The sequence below is a fragment of the Juglans microcarpa x Juglans regia genome, chromosome 5S (genome assembly GCF_004785595.1).
Source record: "Juglans microcarpa x Juglans regia isolate MS1-56 chromosome 5S, Jm3101_v1.0, whole genome shotgun sequence".
Taxonomy (NCBI): domain Eukaryota; kingdom Viridiplantae; phylum Streptophyta; class Magnoliopsida; order Fagales; family Juglandaceae; genus Juglans; species Juglans microcarpa x Juglans regia.
The window spans coordinates 21,683,111-21,696,877 of NC_054603.1; the positions used below are offsets into that span (position 1 = coordinate 21,683,111).

At 39.4% G+C, this 13,767-nt stretch overlaps 2 pseudogenes; both read left to right on the top strand.

Moving 5' to 3' along the window:
- Positions 1–11,271: 11,271 nt before the first annotated feature.
- On the top strand, positions 11,272–12,281 carry LOC121267206 (annotated as a pseudogene).
- Positions 12,282–12,735: 454 nt separating this feature from the next.
- On the top strand, positions 12,736–12,927 carry LOC121268703 (annotated as a pseudogene).
- The last annotated feature ends 840 nt before the right edge of the window (positions 12,928–13,767 follow it).

The window sequence follows — 13,767 nt, forward strand, 5'->3', positions numbered from 1 at the left end:
ATTATGATAATTTTAGAATTTTAAGAAAGTAGGATATTTTAGCATTTCAGTTTTAAATATTGAGATGTGTTGGATCGGGAATTTACGAAAATTATGTGAGTATTTTATAGGTAACGATTTATAATTGTTCAGCAATTTGGAGGAAATTTTCTAAAAGCTAAGAAATCCAGGTAAGCGGGATTCTTATGCTAGACTTTACATAAAAATAAAATAGACGGAGGTCAATTTTGAAATTGTGCATATTGTGTTATGAAAAGAAATGTTAAACGATCTCAGTTATTTATTATGCATTGCTCATGAGATTATGTACAAGAATAAAGTATTTTCTGGCATGACTGATGTAGACATGAGCTTAGTTTTGGCATTCTGTTATTGAACTCAGAAAAATATGAGCGAATATGAAAATTGATAATTTTTACGTGTGATGTGAAGATATTCTGAATCTGTTTTGAAAAATGTGAAATGATCTGAATTTCAGTACTATGTTTTGATATGATGTGGCATTTGAAAAGCATTTGGCATGACTTTCTGATTCTGTTATGACTCTAATTCTGATTATGATATGGTGATTCTGATTCTGTTTTGCTATTATATATGGCCCTGTCACGGGATGTAATAGTGACCTTTGGCCCTGTCACAGGATATAATAGTGACCTCTGGCCTAGTCACGGGATATAATAGTGATCTCTAGCCCTGTCACAAGATACAATAGTGACATCTGACCCTGTCATGGGATATAATAGTGGTCTCTACTCTGAGTGTAATCGCTTTGATAACATGGTGATTTATGTTCTGCTTGACTTTCCGCGGAATGCACAACCCTATCACGGGGGGTTAAACATGGCATCTATTCTGATATGATACGATAAGATGAATATGTTCAGTCATGCTGTACCAGAGGAGTCTTTGAATATGAAAAGTTGGTTTCTGAATATGAAATGTTTGGAATGTCATTCTGATTTTCTGATAATATGTATTTTTGAGGTTTGCATATTGAAACTAAAATATTTTGTTTATGCATTCTGAACTCTGTGAAAATGCTCATGTTTACATACTAGCATATGTTCTCTACTTACTAAGTTGTTGATAACTCACCCTTTATCTCCATAACATTTTTCAAATATTTTTATGGTTCAACTGGAGAACAAGAGTATGAAGCATTGGAAAAGTCTGAATATCATAGATGAATGAGTGCTAAGTGTACAAGTATTTTGGAGGTTCATATTTAGTAGTTTTATCTCTAGCGGTTATTTTGGTATGTCAAGTTATGAATAATTTGAGTCTTTGTGGAGATCTTATTTATTTTATTGAGATTTTTGTGTAGTATTTATGTGGAGGGACACAGATTTTTGGATCGAATAAATAAGTTAAGTATTTTGTGGAGTTTCTGTTTATTTATTTTATTGATTATTGAAGATGTTCTTGAGTAATAGGAGCTAACTCTCTGGACCTCCGGGATTGGAGCGTTACACTATTTCATGACAATACGCAAAGAATGGATATTACACACATACCTAAAAAATCTGTTGAATCCATCCAAACTAGAAAAAGAAAAATTTAGACATGTCGCAAGATCGAAAAATCACTAGGTTTCAGAATCATGTCTTATGCCACAAAATGCAATTATTAAATTTCTAACCTAATTCCCACTCAAATTTAAAACAAATATGAGAGAATTAATCATCATAAATCTCTACCATACTCCCACTATCTTAAGTAGTCTTCTAGCCCGAGCTACATGTAAAGATATAACCTACTAAAACCACAATAACCTTTTAGGCTAGTTTGTAAGGACAGCAACTCCGACTACAATAACCTATTGGGCCAGTCTGCAAAGATAGCTACTCAGACTACAGTGCCAGTGTACAAAGATGGTTCTTTTAAGACCATTACAATCCATTTTTCTTGTTCCATCAGTGCATTTACAGTTCCTACTAGGGTCATCGTATTCTTTTGGCTATACAATACATTTACAATTGTTACTGGGGTCACTGCAATTCTTTCAGCCTATCATTCATAGTAACAATTCTAACTATGACTACTTAGTAGCAATATTCTATTTTATCACTAAAAAAAATGAAGACTAATATCAAAACATTCAAGCCTAACATTCATAGATGATGAAATAATCACATATCCACATATTCAATTCACACATACATGTAATCACGTTTAATTTAAAAAATTAAATAAAAGATCACATGTAATATAACATTATGGAATTAAAAATAGCATGAATATAACCATATATTCACATTTAATCTAAAATATTAAATAAAAGATTACATGTAATATAACAATATATCTAAGCATATATTAAATCAAGCTAAAAAAAATTATTATTTTTATAACACAAAATAAATGTATAATAAATACATTTAGAACCCCCACTTAAATTAAAGGGAAGTCGCAACCCAGTGGTGTGCCTATTATCATAATTTCACTAGGTGGTCATGGGTTCAAGTCCCATAAGATGTGAACAGTGCCTCAAATTCATCAACGAATTGCAGTGGCTCAATCAACTGCCCATCATTGGAAGAAGGAAGCTCGAAGTCGCCGTTGGAACCTTGTGGTGCTCGCAGGACCCCGGTGGTGAGCACGGCAACCCCCAAGTGTGTGCAGCACTCCATTGGTGTGAGCAGCACCTCCAACGGAGGTTTTTCTTTTTTTTTTTAAGATCCGTATGAAAAAAAAAAAATAAGATAAAATGAGACCCAGACAAATCTCAAGCATATGCGAGAAAATAAAATATTATAAACTGGAAGCAACTATAAAAGCACTGATACCAATGTTAGAAAGCACAACGGAAATATACCTCAAATTCAGCTTATAAAATTGCTCTATAAGTTTCTCCAGATTGACAAATCCCAAGCGTTTCCTATTAGCGGCGAAGTGTACTACGTAGTATAAAACTAGAGTAACACTTAATAAATCCACATCCTGTGACGCCCCGACTCCCACGTACAAAAACAAAGGAATCGTGACGTCAGGATGATGACAACACGGCAACACATGAATTGATAAATACAAAGAGTTATACAGTCATCCCAAATATATTACAAAGGCAATACATGAATTGATAAAAAAACGAAACTCGATAAACAGGAGCAATCCCATATCACTCCACCAACGGAGCCAAGCTAAGGCTCGTCATCCTCATCTGCATCAAAATCTGCGATACCATAAAATGTTACCACAGGTAAGTAAAACCAAACAACTCTAGGGATAAAAACATATTAATGCAACCAACATGCATTTATATGACAAAATCCACTTATCCATTAAATACCATTTTTCCCCAAAACTGATTATTTCCAACACACGCCAAAATCTCATTTTGGCCCAAAAACATAGTTTGTCATTTTCCCAGAAAATGATTCACACAAACAAACCAATTATCGGATACTGTAGGCGGGAATCGCAGGCGGGACTCTACCACCGTCCCTGCTTACCACCATCACTACAGTCTCTTTCTTTTTTCTCAAAAAAGTCAATCCAGTCGTTTCAAACACACCTAAAAATCATTTCTCACATGAAAATCCAGTTTTCAAATAAACACATGAACATGTATGCAATCATGCGAAAATCCAGTTTTTAGTTACAAACATGAACATGCGTGCAAATGCAGTGAACAAAACATGACACCAATATCCAACAACCAACAATGTCAACACAATCCAATCACAAACCAAACATACAATCAACTCCGTCGGCAATCCATTCGACCCCCGAACTCCTCGGACTCAGTCCGGCATAACCAACCAGTTCACAGTAATATGTGTTAATGCATAAATACATTTAAATCACGAAAGTTCTTTAGAAAATACTTATAGTGCTATATTATAATTTCCGGAGGACCACGGAGTTGCAAAAGGTAGCGGCTCAGCAACAAAATAGCGTAAAATACACTGTGGCCGTGGGTCTCAAAAACCCACTTTTCAACGGAGACAAACTAAGACCCGAAATTGATAGGGTAGGGCCTAGAGAGGACGGTTGTAAGGCCCAGATTCTTCATCAAGTGGCCCGGACCTGGCGTGTAAATGGCCCAACCATTTTAGTGTTTAGTAAGAGCCCGAACGACGTCGTTTTTGGAGGTGAGTGTTTCTTCTTCAACTTCCAGTTCTTTCTCTCCTTTCTTTCCGCATTTCTCTGCTTCAATTTCAGTTTCTTCCGCAACTTTCTTTCTCCCACGTCTCTCTCTTTTTTTTCCCTTTTCGGTTTCATTTTTTTTCTTTTCTTCTTGTTGCTGCGTTAGTCTGTGAGTTCCGATTCTCTGCCCAAGTTTCCTCAAGTTCGGTGTCTCTCTTACGCTGCACTGGTTTCGGTTGCTGTACTGCATTCCTCTGTTTTCTCTCCTTTTTGCATTTCGGGTCTTCCTCTGCAAGTCCGTGTGCGGTACCTCTCATCCCTCCATTTTCGACGGGTAAGGGTTTCTTTCTCATCCTTTTAAGTTTCGGTTTCTTCTACTGTAACCAATTCTGCTTCTTAGTATTTGGTTTGATTTATCTTCATTTTCTGCAGTTTCTGTTTTAGCCGTGGGGTTTGGGTTGCGTTTTGTGAGTCTGGGTGTTGTGCGTGGTGAGTCTCCGGGTTTGTGTGTTCCGTGTAGTCAGTGAAGCTTTTGCTGGAGATTCTTGTTGCCATAGGTAAATTTTCTTGCCTCTGTTTCCCGCACACACTCACACACAGTTACACTTCCTCTCATTGATTTTTGGGGGTAATGGTTTCATTTCTAGATTAGTTTAGTGGGCGGCTCTTTGGGCTTTTCTTGGTATATTGAATTTCTTGTGGTGATTTTGTCTGAGGTTTGAATTGTGTGAAGTTACATTGTAGTGAAACTATTGGATTAGGAGTTGAGAAAATATTTAGTAGTACCGGGTCATATTTCCTGTTATGGAGTTGTGATTGGAAAGAAGTGTGCTTGTGAAGTGTTTTTTTTTTTTTTTTTGGTTTGGAATGGTGAGTTGTAATTATTTAGAAGGAGGTTGTGATATTTTCTTTTAATACTTAGTTTATATATTTTTCTTATGAATAGGTGGCGAGATTGATAGAGGTCAATTTCAAGGTATAGATAATACGTTGCAGGAGTCAGGTAAGTGGGGTTCCTATGCTAGGTTTTATACAAGTTAATAAGACTGGGGTTGATTTTATGAAAACTTGCATATTTTGTGTTGTGTTGGGAACTTGTGAAAATAAAGATCAACCTCGGTCACTCATCTGCATTATTTATGAAATCTGTGTGAAAAAGGAAAAATATTTTCTGACATGCATTGTGTAGACATGAGCTAAATTCTGTCATGTGGTTTCTGAAATCTGAAAAATGAGCGATATTGAGACTATGAAAAGTTGTGCATTTATTTAGAAAGATGTTCTGACTTTTGTGTTCAGTGTGGGGAAATTGTCTGATTCTATTTTGGTACTCTGTATTATTTTGATATAACATTTGAAAACCTTTGGCATGGTGTACTGGTTTTCGTATCTGACTCTCTCTCTGCTTTGCTCTGCTCTGTTATGTTCTGCTCTGTTTGGGTTGGTACCAACTCCTCTGTCTCTGAGTGCACCCACTTTGGAAACAAAGTGGTTTTATTGTGGTCTTTCCTGTGTGCACACTCGGGGCTCCGAGAAGAATAAAGGAAAGATTCACCTCTGTCTCTGCCTGGTTTGGCCACCGGGGTTAGCACAACCCTACCACGGGGGTGAAACATGGTCTCTGCTCTGTTTGATGCTCTGTTTTGATCTGATGATGATACTCAGTTTATGTTATGCCAAAGTACTATGGGTTTTACTTGTCTTAAAAACCATCGCTCTGTTATTTTGAAAATATGTTCTGTTCTGCATGATAACTTTGAAAAATATTTTATTTTGCATACTCTACTTTATAAATGCTCATGTTTGCACGCTAGCATATGATTTCTGCTTACTGAGTTGTTGATAACTCACCCTCTATCATTATAATATTTTTTTCAGATGATGTGGTGAGTCCAAATGAGGACCTGGATTAGAATGCTGTTTGTGTTTTAGCTGAGGAGATGTTGGTAGAAGGAGGACTTCTGGTGTTCTTAGTTTTAATGTCCTGGGTTTAGTAAGATTTATAAATTTTTTAGTTGGTTTGTTATGACTATCGGGAGGTTATGGACCCCTTTGATTTATTATTATTGCATTAAAGATTGTGTGGAGTTTGTAATGAAATTATTGAGAAAATATGAGATTGATTTCATTTATGAGTTTTTTTTTTGGAGATTACCCTTTGGATGTGATGGGAGACATGTTTATGAGTGACAGGTAGTGATTATCCAAGCCACCTGGGTTTGGGGCGTTACAACGGTGAAGCCAATGGTAGTGGTGGTTTGTCGTGGGTGGCGGCGCAAATTGTGGTTTTAGGCCAAAAATGTCGAAATAGGAGATGGGCTTAGTTGTGCTTCACCGGTGATGGATCGGAGCCAGGGTTGGGTCCATTGGGTTGCCAAGAGGTCAGGGATGAAGTGGTGAAGAGTTGGTGGCTGGAGGTGGCGCGACGGCGGCGTGCGGGCACATGGAACGCCGCGGCTTCAAGCTGTGCGTGGAGGAGAACGCCGGCGAGATAGGGGCTGGGATTGACGGAGTGGTGTCACCGGCCGGTGGGGAAGCTGATGGGAGGGGTGGTGTCGCGCACGGCGGTGCACAGCGGCGGCTGGGTGGAGAAGGAGAATCGCACGGGGAGAGAGGGAGGAGCATCGCACGGGGAGAGAGGGAGGAGCGTCGCGCGGGGGAGAACAGGAAGGAGAAGAAAAAAGAAGAAAAAGAAAGGAAAAAGAAAAGAAAAAGAGAGGAAAGAGAAAATAGAGGAAAAGAAATGAGGTCCAATCCTCACATCTTGGGCTACAAAAATGATCAAACGGAAATGTTTTTAAAACAGCAAATCAATTAAAATAATTTAAACGTAATGATACAATGAAAATAAAATAATTAAATCCCACAATCAATTAATTTAAAAGAAGAACAGTTTAAATGTATAACAATAAATAAATATTAAAAAAAACATAACAATTTAATTTTTACAATTTAAAGATCTTAAAATAACCCATTTAAAATATCCGATAATTATAAAATAAGAGAATAAATTTTGAATTATTAAAAATAATCCTTCAGTGAAAATACACTAAAATACGGGGTGTTACATCCTCCCCCTTAAAATAAAATTTCGTCCTCGAAATTTGTAGAACCAAACATCACGCTAAAGCAGGATACAAGACACAACCAGAATACGCTTAAGAAAAATCAGACGACCTCCAACACCCAACGGGTATGGGTACGGCTTGCATAACTTTTCCCAAAACCCAAGAATAAACCACACAAGGCATCCATTACGAAAGATCAGATTAGACCCATACCTGTCATAACTCCAGTGTCCTCAGTCTCTGGAACCTCGTCGTCAGCACTACCAGGAGTCAACGCGTACTTCCGAGCCTGACCTAATTGCCTCTGATTACCTCTACCACCGCGATGACCACCCTGATTCCCTTGAGTCCAATTAGGACACTCACGAGAAAAGTGTCCCGTCTGACCACACTCAAAGCACGGGTTCCAACCCTGACGGCACTCGCCCTCGTGAGCTCTATTACATCTGCTACAAACTGGAGCTCGACCTCCAATACGTACACCGGAGGCTGCCTGTGATCGAGACCCGATCCTCTGCATGAACTTCTGCGGCGACCCGGAGTTGCTCCATCAACGTTCAGTCGCTTCTTACGTGGAGGGGAGCCTACCACAGCACCCTCGCTCTCGCTCAGCAGTACAGGCCACCTCAACTAACCTCTGAAAGATCTGGATTTGCAGGAATGCAACTTGTCTGCGGATCTGAGAGTGCAAACCTTCCTGAAAACGTTCGGCCCGCAACTCTTCGGTGGCTATCAAGCTCTATAAATTTTTTGGCATATTGCTCGATAGTCATATCCCCTTGGACCAAGTTATTGAATTCCCGAGCCTTTTGCCGTCTCACAAAAAAAGGGAAGAAGCGATCGTCGAACTCTTTCTTGAAGCGCTGCCAAGACACAGCCGCCAAAGATCCCAACTCCATCTCTAGGAGTTCCCGCTTAGTCTTCCACCAATTAGCTGCTTCACCTTGCAACAGGTAACTCCCATACAACACCTTCTGGGCCTCTGTACAACCACAAACTTCGAATGTCCTCTCGAGGTCTTCAATCCACCTCCCAGCTCGAAGTGGATCTTCTTCGCCAGTGAAGGCAGAAGTCTAATGTGCCAAGAAACGCTCATAGGTGCACCCGACTTGCACCAGCCTATTCTGCTCTCCTTGCTGTGGACGAAAATTCTGCTGAAGAAACTCCGTCATCCTATTCAACGCCCTCGCCATGGCATAATTTTCATCACCCCTCGGCAATTCATCCTCGGGCTCATTAGCTTGCCTTCTTAGTCATACCATTTTCCGGCCATAGCGTAACCCTTAACCCCACTATCAGCTTAAAATAAACTAAAATATAATTATAGTAAAATAAATTAAAATACAACAATATCACATAAAATAAAATAAATAAAACCAACAAAATAAAATATCATAAGACAAAAGGAATAAAACAAATGAAATAGTACACAAGAAAATAATTGAAACAAGTAAAATTGCCTGCCATATAATAAAATAACTAAATAAACTAAAATAACAAAAATAAGATAAATAAACAAACAATTAACGTACAAGAAAATAAATAAAACAATTAAAATAATATACTCCCAACAAAATAATTTCAAATCACAATTTTAAAATTTTCTGGTACTTCACCTAAGGGACATGTGGGTTTACCCAGAGCCGAACTGCTCTGATACCACCTGTGACGCCCCGACTCCCACGTACAAAAACAAGAGAATCGAGACGTCAGGATGATGACAACACGGGTCATGCATCCCAATGAAATGTGCTCAAGTGTGTGCAACATACAAGAGTGCACAATAAAAATCGTAACGGATAATATAAATAAGTCATCTAAGTACCAGAAATTTAAATACAAATATTCAAAACAAATTACCTTTAAAGAGTTATACAGTCATCCTAAATATATTACAAAGGCAACACATGAATTGATAAAAAAATAGAACTCAATAAACAGGAGCAATCCCAGATCACTCCACCAACGGAGCCAAGCTAAGGCTCGTCATCCTCATCTGCATCAAAATCTGCGATACTATAAAATGGTACCACAGGTAAGTATAACCAAACAACTCTCGAGATAAAAACATATTAATGCAACCAACATGCATTCATACGACAAAATCCACTTATCCATAAAATACAATTTTTTCCCAAAAATGATTATTTCCAACACACGCCAAAATCCTATTTTGGCGCAAAAACATAGTCTGTCATTTTCTCAGAAAATGATTCAGACAAACAGACCAACTATCGGATACTGTAGGCGGGAATCACAGGACGGACTCTACCACCGTCCCTGCTTACCACCATCCCTACCGCTTGCGCCGTAGGGGGGAATCACAAGCGGGACACAACCACCATCCCTACAGCGTGCACCGTAGGTGGGAATCGCAAGCGGGACTCTACCACCGTCCCTGCTTACCACCAACCCTACAGTCTCTTTCTTTTTTCTCAAACCAGTCAATCTCGTCGTTTCAAACACACCCAAAAATCATTTCTCACATGAAAACTCAGTTTTCAAATAAACACATGAACATGTATGCAATCATGCGAAAACCCAGTTTTCAGTTACAAACATGAACATGCGTGCAAATGCAGTGAACAAAACACGACACCAATATCCAACAACCAACAATGTCAACACAATCCAATCACAAACCAAACATACAATCAACTCCGTCCGCAATCCATCCGACCCCCGAACTCCTCGGACTCAGTCCGGCATAACCAACCAGTTCACAGTAATATGTGTTAGTGCATAAATACATTTAAATCATTAAAGTTCTTTGGAAAAATACTTCCAGTGCTATATTATAATTTCCGGAGGACCACGGAGTTGCAAAAGGTAGTGGCTCAGCAACAAAACAGTGTAAAATACACTATGGCCGTGGGTCTCAAAAACTCACTTTTCAACGGAGACAAACTAAGACCCGAAATTGATAGGGTAGGGCCAAGAGAGGTCGGTGAAGCCAATGGTGGTGGTGGTTTGCCGTGGGTGGCGGCGCAAATGGTGGTTTTAGGCCAAAAATGTCAAAATCGGAGATGGGCTTGGTTGTGCTTCACCAGTGACGGATCAGAGCCGGGGTTGGCTCCATTGGGTTGCCAAGAGGTCAGGGATGAAGTGGTGAAGAGTTGGTGGCCGGAGGTGGCGCGACGGTGGCGCTACGGCGGCGCGCGAGAACAAGGAACGCCGCGGCTTCAAGCCGTGTGTGGAGGAGAACGCCGGCGAGATAGGGGCTGGGATTGACGGGGTGGTGTCACCGGCTGGTGGGGAAGCTGATGGGAGGGGCGGTGTCGAGCAAGGCGGTGCGCAGCAGTGGCTGGGTGGAGAAGGAGAAGCGCACGGGGAGAGAGGGAGGAGCGTCGAGCAGGAGAGAACTGGAAGAAGAAAAAAGAAGAAAAATAAAAGAAAAAGAGAGGAAAGAGAAAATAGAGGGAAAGAAATGAGGTCCAATCCTCACATCTTGGGTTACAAAAATGATCCAACGAAAATGATTTTAAAACAGCAAATCGATTAAAATAATTTAAACGTAATGATACAATGAAAATAAAATAATTAAGTCCCACAATCAATTAATTTAAAAGAAGAACAATTTAAATGTATAACAATAAATAAATATTAAAAAAGACAACAATTTAATTTTCACAATTTAAAGATCATAAAATAATCTATTTAAAATATCCGATAATTATAAAATAAGAGAATAAATTTTGAATTATTAAAAATAATCTTTCAGTAAAAATATATTAAAATACATGATGTTACACATCTTAAATATCTTATCAAGAGATGACGAAAAGAGAGACTGTATTTAAGAGTTTTTGTATGTAGCCGACCAGTCACGACTAGCCATCAATTGCCATTTAAATGGCATGTGTAACAAGCACGTAACGCGTTACAGACAGGAGAGGAGGCAGTCAGCCCCACGTGGGCGCCCCTCCATTCAAAAAATAGCAGTGGTGGCATGAAAGTCTCTTTGTGACAGACACATTTCCTGATGCGGCAATCATTCTTGAAAAATGATAAACATAGATGACTCTTGTATTATTGTATATATATGAAGCTTCAACCTGAAATGTCTCTTCACATCTGCAATTAATAGAGCTTGATCAAACATAGGGAGAAAGAGATGGAAAATGGACAGAGATCAGAGTGGGATGAGGAAGAAGAACAAGCGGAAGTGGGTATCTGGAAATACATATTTGGGTTCACAGAAATGGCAGTAGCCAAGTGCGCCATTGAACTTGGGATTGCTGATACCGTTGAAAGCCGAGGAGGAGGCCCTATGACACTCGCCGAGTTGTCATCAACTCTAGGTTGCGATCCGTCCCCACTCTACCGCGTTATGAGGTTCCTAACGCACCGCGGAATATTCAAAGAGATGCCACCATCCAAGGCCCCCCAGGTTATGCACAAACACGTCTATCTGGCCGTCTTTTGTGGGAAGGAAAACATAGCATGGCTGCTCTTATTTTGTTTGAGAGTAGCCCAGTTATGCTGGCACCATGGCATAGCCTAAGTGCCCGTGTTCTAGCCTATGAGACTGCACCGTTTGATGTAGTTCATGGTGAAGACCTATGGAGGTATGCCGCAGAAAATCCAGGTCATAGCCGTCTCCTCAATGAAACAATGGCGTGTGATGCCAGGTGGCTCGTTCCTGCGATTCTTCAAGGTTGTCCAGAGGTATTTGACGGGCTTAGCAGTTTGGTGGACGTGGGTGGAGGCAACAGAACGACTTTGCAGTTGTTGGTTAAGCGTGTCAATGTTTTCGAGGCATCCACTTTGATCTTCGCTTGTTGTCTTTGATGCGGCAGAGTTCCCCGGAATTAACATGTCGGAGGTGACATGTTTGCAAGTGTTCCAAAGGCTGATGCTGCTTTTCTAATGGTAAGTATGGTCCACGATGAAAATGTTGTCAACAACGTATGTCATTTATTTGATTAGTATCCTTGACGATGTCTAGCTCATTGGCTTAATTCCTTTATGTATTACGTTTGTGAATCGCAGTGGGTTCTGCATGAATGGGGAGACAACGAATGCATCCGAATCCTGAAAAAATGCAGAGAAGCTATTCCGGAGGACATAGGGAAGGTGATAATTGTTGAGGCCCTTATTGATCAAGAAGCGAAAATTCCGTAAATGGAGGCATTCGTGCTGTGCAATCTGTAATTGAGGCATTTCCTTAAATTCATATATATAGTAAGTCAAGGAATGTGCCTGGTTCTCTATTCTTTACGAGTGTTGTAATTTTCTTTCAGTTTGTGTACTTGTCATCGTCATCACTATATATACATAAGGCCAGCTGTGTTGATGTAGTTTGCTTGGTGTTTTAAGTGCAACTATGATAATGGAAAAGTTTGTTTGCTTTTAATGTATTTCGCTTTTAATGTATTTCGTACTATATATTAAATGCGCTGCTGAAAAGGAAAATGTTCAGGAAAATGAACTAGCTCAGTTGCTGAAAATGAGGGAGAAACCGAACAGAAAATTTTTAGTGTGCATAGAGTTATTTTTTAAGTCCCACATTGCTTTGTTTTGGCTGGCCGAGTTGCATGGGTGAATATAAAACTAGAGGAAAGTGAAGATAAAAGGCATCTTGCGCTTGGGGCAATGATGCAGCTAGTGAGGTTCTAACGGAGGCGCGTCTATTGCTGGTTGAAAACTATTTCCAAAACCCCTCTTAGGCCTGGGTTCATCTCTAGACTTCGACTTCTTCTGCTTATGCCTTGTGTGAACCAAAATCAGTTACATAGGCCGTATGATTGGGCTCAGTAACCACTAGGCACTCAGCCTCCAATTCCAACTGACACGAGACATCATCAAAGTCTTTGATATTCTCATTATGTGTCAAGTTCTGGCTCATATTCTCCCAAGAATTCGGTAGCAATCTTATCACTGCCCGAACTTGTTGTTTATCAGTCAAGTTGTTTCCTACCGAGTTAAGTTCGCTGATCATGATCGACATAGCCCAAAAATGTTGCTTCATCGTGTAGTCCGAGCACATCTTATAGGAGTCAAACCTTATGGTTAATCCACAAACCTAGTGGCTGAAGTTGCACCAAACTTTAACTTCAAAGCCTTTGTACATGGTTTGGGCAGTGTCATAGATCTTGAACTCACAAATTAGATCATTGACTATAACGCCCTGATCCAGGAGGTCTAGGGAGTTAACTCAAACACCTGATAATCAACTCCAACAATACTAATATATTTCCAAATTCAAGAATATATACTTCCAATACTCCAAATCAAACGTAAATACTTCAATTTAATAAACCACACATACTCACATACAAATCCTCAATACAACAACCCAAATAAAATATCAACTTCTCTTCATGTCTCAATTAACAAAATAGAAAAAAATAGAATTGACATATGTAATGCCCCGGTCCCGCAGGAATCGAAGAGTTATTCCCTGTAACTTAAAACTCACAATTCCTCACTACGTTTACAGACTCAAAAAATATAATGTCATCAGAATACTACAAAAATCGCTTAATAAAATCCGCCGATTCTCATAAATCCTCTATGAGTAATCCACCATGCTTAAATAATCATCTCACCGATGCTCCATAATCCTAATCCTTAGCTGAACTATTCAAAATCATCTGAAAAATATATG